The following is a 12945-nucleotide window of genomic DNA, read 5'->3' as shown; positions in this document are numbered from 1 at the left end:
TGTTCCCTCCTAACATAAAGGTTATGTTTTTAATCTCTCTTCTCCTTTGGTCCCATCACTGAGGCACCTGAGCTCTCAGCATCATGACCAGATGCATTGAGCAGCTATGGCAGTGCCCGTGCAGCACCCCACCTGGAAACATCCAGAAACAGTGGGGTGGTGAGACACAGAGAGTATGCTTACTGAGGGTTTATGAAAGGCACTGCAACAGGAACAGCCTGTTCCTTTCTCACCTTAATAGATGAAAGTGTTATCTGGCCCCTAGAATGAAGTACTGATTTTAAATGAAAAAAAAAATCACTGGGGCTTCTTATCCCTTTAAGTATTTCAAGCTGTCGTAGCTTCTTTTGTACTTGTTCTCATACCTCAACCATTCTTAAGAGGCTTCTTCAATTTGATAAAACTTTGTTCACAAGAAGCTACATATTTTTTTTACTGACGAGAAGATAGCCAGGAGAGTTTCTGAGTAGATACAAATGCATGAACAGTTAGGCACAGACTCTGAGAACAGCTTGTGTAACAGCATGACTGATGAACAGGTAACATTTTAGTCAGCACCTGCTTGGGGAGTTGGGATGGAGAGCACTTTACCCAGCACTTTCTGAGGCATGGAAATCACACAGGCTGCTCCTACCAGGGTTTATGGGTGCCCAAAAGTACTTTTCCTGTTAGGTTTCCTCTTTAGTGCAAAGCCAGTCTCTCTGGGGAATGCGAGTTGGAGAAAATACATGGAGCTGGTGGGCAGCCATTATGTGAAAGTGCTCTGCATGGAGATAGAAAAAACCAAACTCTTCAATCTGAACAAAGGCCTGAAGTCACTGTTAATTCTTTGCAAAATTTACCACTCATGCAAGCAGGAAGAGTTAAAGACACCAATCAAGCAAAACCTTCTTGGCCATCAAGGCCACCATAATCAACTGAAATATCCAGGTGATTTGTATGGTCCTGTTACTCATTCGGGGCTGCACATGAGCATGCCATTAAAGGATATGTAATTTATGTATATATCCTTTATATATTTTGTTTTCTTTATATATATGTACTTTATGTATATATCCTTTAATGTATAAGGATATGTACAATACATACTGCTCCTTGCAGTATGTTGAAGTCCATGTCTTAAGAAACAATTTAAAGTAAAATGCAAAAATTTGGAAAGGAAATGCCTTCACATGCGAATGGAAATTAATTTAATTATGAATCGTAACTTCTATGCAGCACTGCCAAAAGGGCAAACAACTGACAACTTAACTAAAAGGAGAAAATTGTCAATCTTTCAGCGCATAACCATTTTGATCTGAACAGTAATAATTATGAAAATGGGCAGAAGACTGTTTCACTGATAAATCTACAATATGTCCTGCAATATTTGAAGATTCATATTTAATTATTGTGACTATGCAAATTAAACAGTGGAAAAAAGTTGTCAATGCTGTTTTTTAAATTAAGGAAATAGATCCAAAGCCAAAACAGCATTGTTAACATCGGTAACTAAAAGAGACGGAGTTTCACTCTAGGCAAAATCTTATGATAAAGGAGAGATGTCACTTATTATGCACTTTAGAATGTGTCTGGCAAGGTTAAGAGGTAAATAGCCAGAACAGATATCTGAGTTGGTAATGGTTTTCTCAGTCACATATTTACTCCAAGCACATTCTTGATTTTCCAGGTTATTCATAACTCTTGATCACAACAAAACAACAATTTATTGTTTTCTCTTTTTTTCCCTCCAGAAATTATTTTAAGGCAAATAATTTCAGCAAACTCCATGCTCCACTAGTGGACCAGGCATGGCAGGGCTTCAGTGAGTTCTTAGGATAAAGTGCAACCTGGCCACCCAAACTGGTGGTGTTTGCTCACGCTGTGTCACCAGCTGTGTCTGCTAAGGAGCAGCACGAGGTTTGGCATGAAAAAGCCCATCTGCCAAAGGGTAGTGCAGGTTTGCAGGGTGTCTGGAGCTGCAGGTTGACCAGAATGAACATAGCAAAGACAGTGTATGCTTTATTTTAGCATGCAGAGCTCAGTAGCAGCATGCTCAGATCAGTAGCAGCATGCACAGCTCCTTGATGTGAATGTGGAAAGATGTTTTCAGAAGCATCTTCTGGAACAAAATGCTGCAAGAAATGCAATCCTTTCTCTGCAGTGGTCTGGCTGGCACAGAGAGTGCCTCCATGCCCCCAAACTGCCTATGATGTTCAGCAGTCATGCAGCCACCCAGGTGCAGCCCAAAAGAGGGGTCAAGGATATCACTGTGGCATGTTGCTCCTGTTTGGTCAGAGATACAGATGCACTGGGCTCACTGAAGGTTTCCCCAACAGCTGTTCTGCCCTGATGGTGCAGATGTTGGCTGCAGAGTTCATCCCACCTTCTTACAATGAGAGCCATGTTCCTGTTACTGGCCCAAGTGATGTGCAAACATGAGTCCTGATCCTGCTGTTCTATGGAGACTCATGTGATTTTTTTTTTTTCCTGAATTGCTCATCTGTAAAATAAACAAAGAAGCTTTTTGTATAGATTACCTTTGCAAAGTGCTTTCAGGTGCATTTCTGTAAGGGGTATGTAAGAACCAAATAATAAATAATATTAGACACAAGGAAATATGCCACAGTAAAGTGCAGATTAACCACTGTACCTGAAAAACACACACTGAATTGCTCTCAAGGACACAGAATTTTGTAGGATGTATGAATGGGAGTGGTTGCTTTGGAAGATACTCTGTGTGAAGTGGATTATGTGCTACATTCTGCTGCAGTTGTCATGGCAAGTATTCCCTATTTCCCATGGCAACAGAACCATCAACTTTTTATGCAGTAAATAACTGCATAAGAAGCTGCATTTAGTGACCAGGGCACAAGTTAATTTTCTCTCATCCTTAACTTCAGCCCTCATATGGAGATGAAACACTCCACTGAAAAGCAAATGTTTCCTTCAGCTTGTGACAGGTTTCCTCTTCATAGTTTCATTATGTTTCACCCACCAGTTGCTGCGCTAGTGACACTATCTGTGCTGGGTATGTGGCACTGCGTGGTGACTGAATTCACTGAAGGAGATGATGACAGGGCAGCAAATCCCTGAGTGCTACTTTTGTAGTGCTCTGAGCGAGTGCTGTCTAGTGCAGGTCACCTGAAGTGCTGCCACTGAAACGACTGAAGCTCTAGAAGAAACAATGCACTTTTAAAAATTTATTTTTGGAGTCTCATGCTTGTGTTTTTCCTCAGCTGAAATGACTTATTCTGCAAACTAGCACCACTACCAGGGCTAGGGGCATGCATTAAATGGACAAGGGAAGGATGAAAACTCAGGGAAACTAGATGTCACTATGACAGCAATGATAGTCCAAAGAAAGACAGCCTTTCACTTCATTGAAACGAAGTTTGTTGTAAGCCAGCATTTTCCTAAAAATGGTTTCCAGTGCTCTGAGAACCCTCAGGCTCTGTTCCGCAGAACTATATTGTTTACATACTGTGCTGAAATTAAAAAAAAAAAAAACCTCCAAAAAAACCCCCTAAAAACCCCAATAAACCAACAGACAACAGCGACAATAAAATAGATCTAAAAAAGTTTAAGGAGTAAAAAAATACAAACCCCCTCGCCAGGAAATTAAAAAAAAACGAACCCAAAATCTAAAAAAACACCCCAAATCCACACAACAAACCTCATCAGGCTTATCTGGCTGCCTCCAGATGTGCCCCAAGGTGCTGCTTGGCTTGCCAGACAAGATGGATGTTCTCCTGGAGTAAGAAATGAGAGGTAGTTTCTTAATGAGGAGAGAACTAGAAACTGTTTCTAAGCCAAGTCAGGGGTGCAGTGAAGGTTTGGGGTCAGGATGAGAAGTGTGGCAGTACATAACTGCCCTCAATGATCACCACCATGTCTGGGCCAAGTAAAGAGACAAGTCCAAAGACCAAAAAAAAAATGCAATCTGTTTTTCATGGCTCTTACTTCTGCAAAACACTTCCTGAGTTTCATGAAAACATGCTCACTAGATAGCTCCCCTCTCCAATCACATTCACAAGCCCTGACCAAAACTGATTTTGATATTCCCATTTAGATGAGGAAATTCCAACTGTCTCATATACTCATTTTCTATAGACACACAAAAATGCCATCACTTAGAGCTGCATAATGACCCTGATTTCCCCATGTTAGTCAGAGATTCATTTCCTCTTATTAGGGATGACTTTTTGCAACACTGTTTGTAGACCAAATCTGTCACATAATACTAGTTTCCAGTAGCATAATCAATCCACTGATGGTGTTCAGCACCTCCCCTGTGCCCAGAAAAACCATGAGCTTTTCTGTAAGTAGAGGGTGCAATAACATCCAATGCAGTTCTGAATATTTTTTGCGCATTTCAGTATTATTTTGTGGTAAAAGTGATAAAATCTCATAGACTTGCAATTTAACTTGCTTTTATTTAGGTATGAGCAGAGTGGCACAGCTTCAGCAACATGTGAAGCTTTCAGTCCATCCTGCTCCCTGGGCAAAATCTCTGTTGAATATCAGTTCACCAGTTTTATGCATTCAGGAGATTATTTAGAAAGTTTCAGTGTTTTCCTAAAGAAAGGCAGAAGGAAAACAGTGCAAATTACCCAAGAACCCTGTTGACTTTGGTGCAGGGATGAAGGACATACATTTTCTTTTCTATGTATCCTAAAAAGACCATTAAGGGAGGTGTTTGGAGAGCCCTGACCTGGGCCTTGTGCTTTCAGGCTTTTGTCCTTTCCAGTGTCTGGGTTGTGTTGTCAGTGGTCCCTCAAGACCATCAGGCTGCTTAGTTCTTTTAAAGAACCACTAGCACAGCTTATGCCTAAAAAGCCACTGCTTGACATTTATAATCTGACTGTCAAACTACACCTTTCCATAGTGGTTATTTGAGGTGAGTGAGTTTGCATGGTTATCAGGTACATACACAGATATACACAGATATATTTGCATTGTTTTTCAGTGTTTGCCAATCAGGGTGTGGTAGAAGTGTCAACCCCACTGTATTCTCCACACAAATGCCCTGTCATCTTTCTGCTGCATCCTTATCCATCTTAAATAGTCTTGATTTTAATGTCTTCTTGTACAGAGCTGGGAAAGGGCCACACAGGTCACTTGGTCATGAAAAGGAAGAGTTTGCTTTCCTTACAAAGCGAAATCAGCAGTAGCTTCTCTCAGCACCCCATTGCAGGTGGTTCTGCAGAGGGAAAGTTTTCCCACCAGCACAGGGAGCAAGAGAGCCTCTGGAACTGCCTGCAAGTCACAGTCCCCTAATGCCACTTTCTGACCCAGTTACCCAGTTTTGGGAGGAGATTAAGATATAGCTGGGAGCCCTCTGGCCATAGCCCAGTCCAGGCAGAACAGAGAAGAATGACAGCAGCTGTGAAAAAGATGGGGAGGTATGGACGGAAGCAGCTCCTGTACCAGCACAGCCTTCCCAACAAGTGTGTCCTTTGTCACCCACAGGTACAACCTGGGTGTCTGGTCAGACCCTGGGTTGCAGTAGGAAGTCCAGGTGACAAGGAGAACTTTCCATCTGGTATGTTTGGCCAGAAGCTCATTGGGTTTTGTCTTGGAGTCAGCAGCTGCTGCTCTAATCCAATATGTTGAAATCTATAAGATGATGATCTTACCTTTGCATGTGCCCTAAGTAAAGGCCCAAGAGGGAAAGTTAAAACCTTCAGTGCATGAAATAGTTGACCTGCACAATTCCCAGCTGCTGTGTATGGGATCAAGTAACTAAGAATGGACAAGTACCAGAGAGAAGCTTTAAAGTGTTACCACCTCATATGAATAAAGTTCAGCATAAGTATTAACAGGAAATATCCATTTTTATCAATGTGGATCTAATCTGCTAAGTAGTAACCACTATGCACAAGGATGCACTTGCAGATAATAGACAGTAATTCTGCACTGACTTGTCTGTTCTTCCTCTGTGCTTCATCCAAGGGCAGTACTGCAGCTGCTGCTGTTGCCTGGTGCTCCCTCTGCTCCTCAGCCTGTTGAATTCAGGGGTATTTATGCCTTTAACATAATTTTTATTAAGTTTCTATTTTATGTCCCTGTTCAAGAGGCTCCCTGGTAGCTGATTATACTAATCAAAGGTGATGTAACCCATATTTAAATGCAGTAGTCTGAATTTGTCTTCAGCACAGTCTCCAGAAGATATGAACCAAGCATCAAAGAAAATTAATTCATAGATACATTATCCTGTGGGATCAAGATAAAATGTAGTCAAAGAGCTTTAGCTTTAGCTTATATGCTCTCATGTAAGGATATGGACAGGAAAAGGCAGCCATGCTCCTGTTTGTGCAAGTTTCCCCCTCCCTTTTTTGAGTTAGGCAGAATAACAGATCACAAGAATATTTTACTGCAGTTAAGACAGAACACCTTTTTCCTTTACAAAAATAATAATTTCTTTGGAAGTATGATCAGCCACACGAAAAATATTCTTTAATCTTTTTCTGGGCCAAAAATATGACTTGGGCACTTCTCAACTTTTCAAATTAATACATTAATTTATCTGACCAAGGTATTACTCCAGCACAATGGAGAGGCCCAGCACAGGGCCTTAAATACACACAAAATTTGGGTACTACTCTTGCTTCTGTAAGAACCATCTTAAACCATTTTCTAACAAAATAAGGTTCTGGATGATGGAAATTAAAATATTCCTGTTGGTTCTCAAAAGCTTAGGTCGAATTTTGTCCTAAATGGTGATCCATATATGTTCATAATACTTTTAAGCAGTTGCATAAATATTCCAAGTGGCCCTCAAAGATGCTGGGTAGGACAGTGAGAAGCTCATTTCAGCCCACAGGAATGGAAGATCTTATGCTAGGAGGGAAATCCTGTTCACACTGGAGTAAATATGGTTTTTGTTCTGACTTTAATGGCATTTTCATTACTTTTTCTGAACTTAACTGAGAATGGGATTTTGCCCATCTCCTCACATGATTCTGGTTCAAACCTGAATTCTAGCTTTGAGCCTTTTTTAATAGGGAAAATTAAGATGAAGCTAAACAAACCCAGAGAATAGATCCATCTCCACATGGAGAAGGACTCTGCTAACTTTCCTGAAGCAGACATGCACTCTAAGCGAACAGTCCCTGCAGTGCCAGCAGTGCTGCAGGTACTGGGAGCAGCTATGACACCTGTGCATGCTCTTACAGGCCGGCAGCGTTGTGCCTGGCCAAAGTGCCCTTCCTTCTCCCACAGCAAACACAGGGGATGTTTGAGGTGAGGAGAAGGTCAGAGAAGGGAAAATGCACTATTTCCAGGAACTTTCAGTGAAACTTCAGACTTCACAAAGATAAGACTAGATAAGGAATTTCAGGGACAGAGTTCACATGGGTAAACTCTCAGGCAGTATATTTTTATGTTGCAAATAAGTGAGACTAAAATATTCCATAAACTTTCACTGTGTTCTTTGTATTAAATCAAATGATTAATTGTTCATCTCCCAACTTTGATTTTGTTAAATAACAATACCCTAATTCAGAGGCAAGAATTTAATCCATAGAAAATTCTGTCCTGGGAGCAGATCAGAAGCCCATGGTGTTAAGCACACACCTACAGCACTTGATCCTGAAAAAAAAAAATTAAATTAGATGCATGTCGCAATTGGCCTATCCTTTCTTATTGGTTCCCAGGCATTAACCTAAGCCTCTGTCAGAGCATTTTTGGTGCGAGGATCAAGGACCTGTGAAGATGCCCATACTGGGAGAGCAGGGCTCTGAAAAGGTAGCAAGCAAACGGTGAGAACCACAGCAGGCTGTGATGGCAATGCCTCCTCATTCCTCTGCATCTACCAACGCTTCAGGAAGAGATTCAAAGTCTCTTGGGCGACATAAATACGAACGATAAGCGCGTACAGAACACACAAAGGTGAAATGGCCCTGCTTATCAGGCACAATTAAAATGAATAGAGGATGACTAATAAAGAGGCAGTTTAAAATCTTTACACGACACAGTGTCAAGGTAACAGTGTTGTGCAATAGCACTGACACAATTAACTCAGTGTCCCTGCCTTGGGCAGAGCCGGGAACGGGCTCCCGCGGCCCTCGCCCGCACCTCCCATGGCGAGCGCTGGCTGGGCTCTGCCGCTCCGGCTCTCCGCTCTTTGCTGCATCCCAGAGCTCCCGTGGAACCTGCCCAGAAACAGCCACTTCGGACCAAGGCAAGGGTGCTTTTTCTCTTTGTCATCTCTGTACCTCTCTTTTCTTTTCGTTTGCGTGAACCCAAGCCTCACGTTTACTACTGTGTGAAAAGGGAAAAACATCCCGTTGAATTTCTGGGCATACTCTGGAGGGAGACAAGGCTGAGGTGCCTGATCCTGAACTGGGACTGGTTGTTGACTTAGCACTGAGCGATGCAAGCATTCCTGGGTAGGAATCTTTGCAGTGTGTAATTTAAAGGCTAGTTTGGACAACCCTTCGCTCGGGATGATAGATGGTGAATGGGAGTGTGACCTGCCAAAATACAGCCCAAGGTATCCTTCTAGTTCCTCATTAAATTATGTTGCTCCTTAGTGGTGCCCCCACTGGGCGAGTGCAGCAGGGGCAGGCTGCTGGGTTTTATATACATATATAGAATGTGTATATACATGTATGTATGTATATATATAGATATATATACACACACATACACTTCTATTCACACACAAAAACACATACAAAAACATACACAAAAATATATGTAAGAACAACAAAGATATTATTTTTTCCTCTGATGTTCTTATTTTTTGGCCAAAACTAGCTCTCTCTTGGTTTTATTGCTGCTGGTATGTCTTTGCAATGCAGCACTGTCAAAAACTAACAATGTAAACAAATTTGAGGCTATGCCAACTATCACTGAGCACAGCTAAAGTTGCCCAACGCCACAACTTGCTGAACAATGTGTGAATTTTGCAGCGGTAGATATGTCTGTATCCCTGTTCTTTCTTAACCTTTGGAAAGATCTTGGTGGAAAGTGTGTTATTGAAGATAATTGAAGTAATTGATATGAAAACTCCTTCACAATTGCTGCAGGAGGAAAGGCCCCTGTATTTGCCCAGTCTGCTAGCTCTACCTGCCCAGGACTGCAAGGAAGTTGATTGGAACACTTCAAATAAAATATTATTTCTGATCAGCAAATATTGGTTTTTATGAGGTAAAGTGGTAATTCTGAACAATTTGCTTTATTAGAAGGCATCAGTGTTGATGCTGCTTCCTGTACTTGTCAGGTATGTGGATGGGGTATGTGGGTTATGGAAGTGTCCCAGCAGTGCCAGCACCCCTGGGCAGCTGCTAGCACAACTCAAGGGCAGTGGCTGTGGCACTGTACTGGCTGGTACCTTTAGGGGAAACCTACCACAGCCTCTTTGGGGCCACATCCTGCCTGCCTGTGCTTCCCACCCATCCGTCTGCGGGTGCTTCATCTTAAAGAGCCTCAGTCACAGAGTTCGATGTTCTCATCATTCCTCATCCACTTTCCCAAGTAGGAAGGCAGTGACATCCCGTTGGTGATGGTCACTGCTGTGACAGGGCTGCACTGCAGGCTGCAGAGACACACCTTAACCCAAGTAAAAGTGGAGAGAAAGGCTGCATTTGATACTTGTTCTTATCTCACCTGGAAGTGAACAGGAAGGATTTCTACCACATGAATGAGGGAAGGGTTGCTGTGTTTTGCATGACAAGGCTGTGTGCCTCAAAAACCCACTCTAAGTGAGAAAAAGAGATTTGCTACTTCTGACAGGTAGCACAACCAAGCTATTTTCTTTGCCTCCGATAGGAAAGTAAATAAGAAATGTTAACTGTGTGCAAAGGTGCCCTTTTACTTGTCCTCATCAATAACAGCTGACGTTCCTCAGGGTTATTGCTGTAACAACGTCACTTCCCTTTCCTCGCTGGCATCAGGTTCATATTAAAAAACTCATAGCAAAGTCTTTTGTCCACTATCCCGTTTGTGGCTCTGCTTTTGTCCCCCGTGCTATGGTTTGGGGCACCGGCACGTGTGAGGATGGGGCCATGCAGGGTGCCTTCATGTCTGCCCATTTCCTCCGGCAGAACGAGGGCTGGAAGAGAAACAGGAATTTTGGCTGAGCAAAGAAAGCCAGCGGTGAGGATGCCAGCTGTGGGAAAGGGATGCTAGGCAGTAATGTGCTCCCAGAGGGAGCAGATCTCCCAGCACTGCATAGGTCCTTTCCAAGAGGAGCTAAAATGGAGAGGAGAAAAAAGCACCCCCCAAAAATTAACTTGTTCGTAAGGAAGCGCACATTCAGTTTTGGAAGCTGCTTGGAGCAGCCCGGGGTCGGAGTCAGAGACCCAGCGATGTTCTCCCAAGTCGTCCCAACTGTGGCGTCAGCCAGTGGCTTCCCACCGCAGCGCTGGTCCTCAGCCGGCAGTGTCTTGAGGAGAGAGACTTCAGAACAGTCTCAGTGCCCCAGCTTTGGTACCTACTGCTTTCCAGATACAAGAGGAGCATAAATCAAACCGGGGCGATGGGCAGGACCACATGTCAGGTCTGAGCAGCGGCTCCAGCCCGACTGTCCGGCGACACCGTGGCAGCGCCGGCGGGATCCCCCTGCTCCTACCGCCGGCTGCGGCTCCGCGCCCGCAGCTGCGCACGGCTGGAAGGCGCGGGCAGGGGAAAGGAGCTGCCCGCTGTCCTTGGAGAGGAGAGTAAACAGTTACAGTGGAGAAAGGGAATTAAAAAAAAAAAAAACCTATGAGGAAGGAAGCGGCAAATATTAAATGGGTGACTCACGGCACGGGATGACTAATCCCGTCAGGGCACAGCTCGTGCTGCGCAGGGAGCCGGTGCCGCGCGCCTGGCGGGGAACGCAGAGCGGCCGTGGGCTCCGTCGGGGCAGCCGGGGCCGAGCTGCGCTCCGCGGCGCCCGGCGAGAGCCGCGCACGGAGGGAGGACGGGCCGGTCCCAGCAGGACTCCGCGGCTGGGGCCACCCCGAGGCCGGTACCTGCGGATCGGCGGCGGTGACCTACTTTCTGCCGGTTCCTCCCGGCGCACGACACCGCCGCTGCCCGCGCCACCTGCCCGGCCTGTGCGGGCCCCGCGCCCGCGGAGGTGCGCTGCTCCCCGCTCGCTCCTCCGTGCGCTCCACTGCGCCTCGGCCCGCGCTCTGTGCGCGGTGGCCGGCGGCGGGTGCCGGTGGCGGTGGGGCGGGGAAGCAGCGCGCCTGTGCAGTGCCGGGGGGCCGGGCCCAGCCCGCCGTGTTACACAACCAGCCGCCGCCACAGCCGAGTTTCACAAGTCCCGCCGCGGCTGCCCGCAGCCCGAGCCCCCCGTGCGCCCACCCCTGCGCCGCGCATTGCCGCCGCTGAGCCCCGTCCTGCCCGCGCTCATGCCATGTCACCGCCAGGCAGCGGGACCCCGCGGCCAGCGGTAACCCGTGTCGCCGGCGGGGCACCGCGCCGGGGCTGGGTATGGCAGTGAGAGCGACCCCGGGACGCCCATCCTCCTAGACGGTACGTACGGCCGCGGGGACCGCGAGCCCTGCCGAGGTGAGGCGTGCGGGAGGAAGCGGGGGCAGCCCGGGAAAAGCCCCGGCTGCGGGGTCGGTACGCGGCACTCCGCGCTCCACCCTGCCTTCGTCGGACACTGCCAGGTCGGTCCCAGGTAAGTTCTGAAAATTAAAACTGACAGCCACAAGTCTTCTGATTTTTCCCTTTAAAAATCTGTGTACCGTCAATACGGACACAGGACGCGGCGCAGGGAGTCCGGGGGGCTCCGGCTGTAGAGGGCAGGTGGGAAGGGGATACCGGGATGCGGGAGCGCGGCGCATCCCGAGCCGGCCGCCCACATCTCCGTCCCTCAGCCTCCACGGACCTCGGAGCATGGAGCCGCTCGGGAGTAGCCACGGGCTGAGAGCTGCGGTGGTTTGGGATTGAGAGAAACCGATTTTCAGGAGACTGAAATGGGTCTGATTGTTCTGTCTTGAAGTTCGTTGTACAAGGAATGTTTTTGACTGAAAACTGTGCGGAGAAAAACCTCCGAAATTAGCACCTAAAGATAGCATCGAAAATCCAGGTTGAAAAGTCATTCTCCTCCCCAGGGTTGTTGTGTCATTTGGTTTTACAGAATGTTTACATTATAAGTGGGGAATTAAGGAAGGCTTTGAAAGACCCTCACATGTTTCAGCCATGGATTTGTGAATGATAATTCCATGCTTTGGTCCTTAGTGGCAAAAATTGTGAAGTGACTGCTCTGGGTGGCTCGCACTGGAAGCACAGGTCGGAGCTGAGCCCTGTGTGATTCATCAGGGAGGTGTCACACGCGGTTCGGAGAGCTGTAGTCCTTTGTGAAGTGCCACAGTCTGCGAAGGCAGGAGGCAGGTCCCTGCTTGGTGGATTTTGGAGAAGTCCAGCACATCAGTCCCTTTTTGGGGACAAAACTATCACCCAGGTGCCAACTGCCCCTGATCCCTGAATGAAGTTGTCTCCTTCGGCAGGGGAGTGGCCCCGGAAATAATGTCCCTGAAATCAAAGCTGTTAAAATGCCCTGTGCCTTATCTGCCTGAGGAGGGTAGGGTTATTTATTAGCTGAAGTTTATTTTGCTGTGTGCAGTGAAAGCTGTGGTGCTGATTTCACTAGAGGGATGAGATGTTCTGGTGTATACATGAGAAAATCTGAGGAGTCACTTCCTTCGTTTTGAGCAGAATGTGGGTGCTCCCCTGTCCTTATTTTGCTGGATCACTACTGGCTAATCCCTAGCTCTGGAAATGCAAATTTGGCTTAAAGAGACAGCTAGCTCTTCATGGGTTTGATATGGAGGCTTTACAGTCCTCACAGATCTAATGAATGCTGTTTGAAGCAGCAGACACTTTCAGGAGTAAGCAGTGTGGAGCCCTGGTACTGAATGTCTGACAATGTGGTGTTTTAGTTGGGATTTTGTGTAATTTGTATGAACTTCCTAGGCTGCAATCCCTCACCATAGTTATTCAGCTGGAAAAATACAGTTG

At 46.1% G+C, this 12945-nt stretch overlaps 1 protein-coding gene and 1 long non-coding RNA gene across 4 annotated transcripts in view; one reads left to right on the top strand and one right to left on the bottom strand.

The window, feature by feature from the left end:
• PASD1 (PAS domain containing repressor 1) overlaps positions 1-12945 on the top strand; it is a 116005-nt gene that overhangs the window by 47349 nt on the left and 55711 nt on the right. For 2 of the 3 annotated variants that reach the window (XM_033072049.2, XM_033072046.2), the window contains exon 1: positions 11307-11451. The exons of the other annotated variant lie outside the window; for it this stretch is intronic. The gene's annotated coding sequence lies outside the window, so the exon portion shown is untranslated. Of the gene's footprint in view, positions 1-11306; positions 11452-12945 lie in introns of those variants that run through there. 3 annotated transcript variants of the gene reach the window in all.
• Positions 1982-10828, bottom strand: LOC117002712. Its single transcript, XR_004419352.1, has 3 exons — positions 9595-10828; positions 3656-3731; positions 1982-2482 (listed from the first exon to the last, which is right to left on the bottom strand). It is a non-coding gene; the product is annotated as an uncharacterized LOC117002712 (long non-coding RNA).

Source organism: Catharus ustulatus, chromosome 14 (genome assembly GCF_009819885.2).
Source record: "Catharus ustulatus isolate bCatUst1 chromosome 14, bCatUst1.pri.v2, whole genome shotgun sequence".
Taxonomy (NCBI): domain Eukaryota; kingdom Metazoa; phylum Chordata; class Aves; order Passeriformes; family Turdidae; genus Catharus; species Catharus ustulatus.
This window is presented reverse-complemented; position numbering and strand designations above follow the sequence as displayed.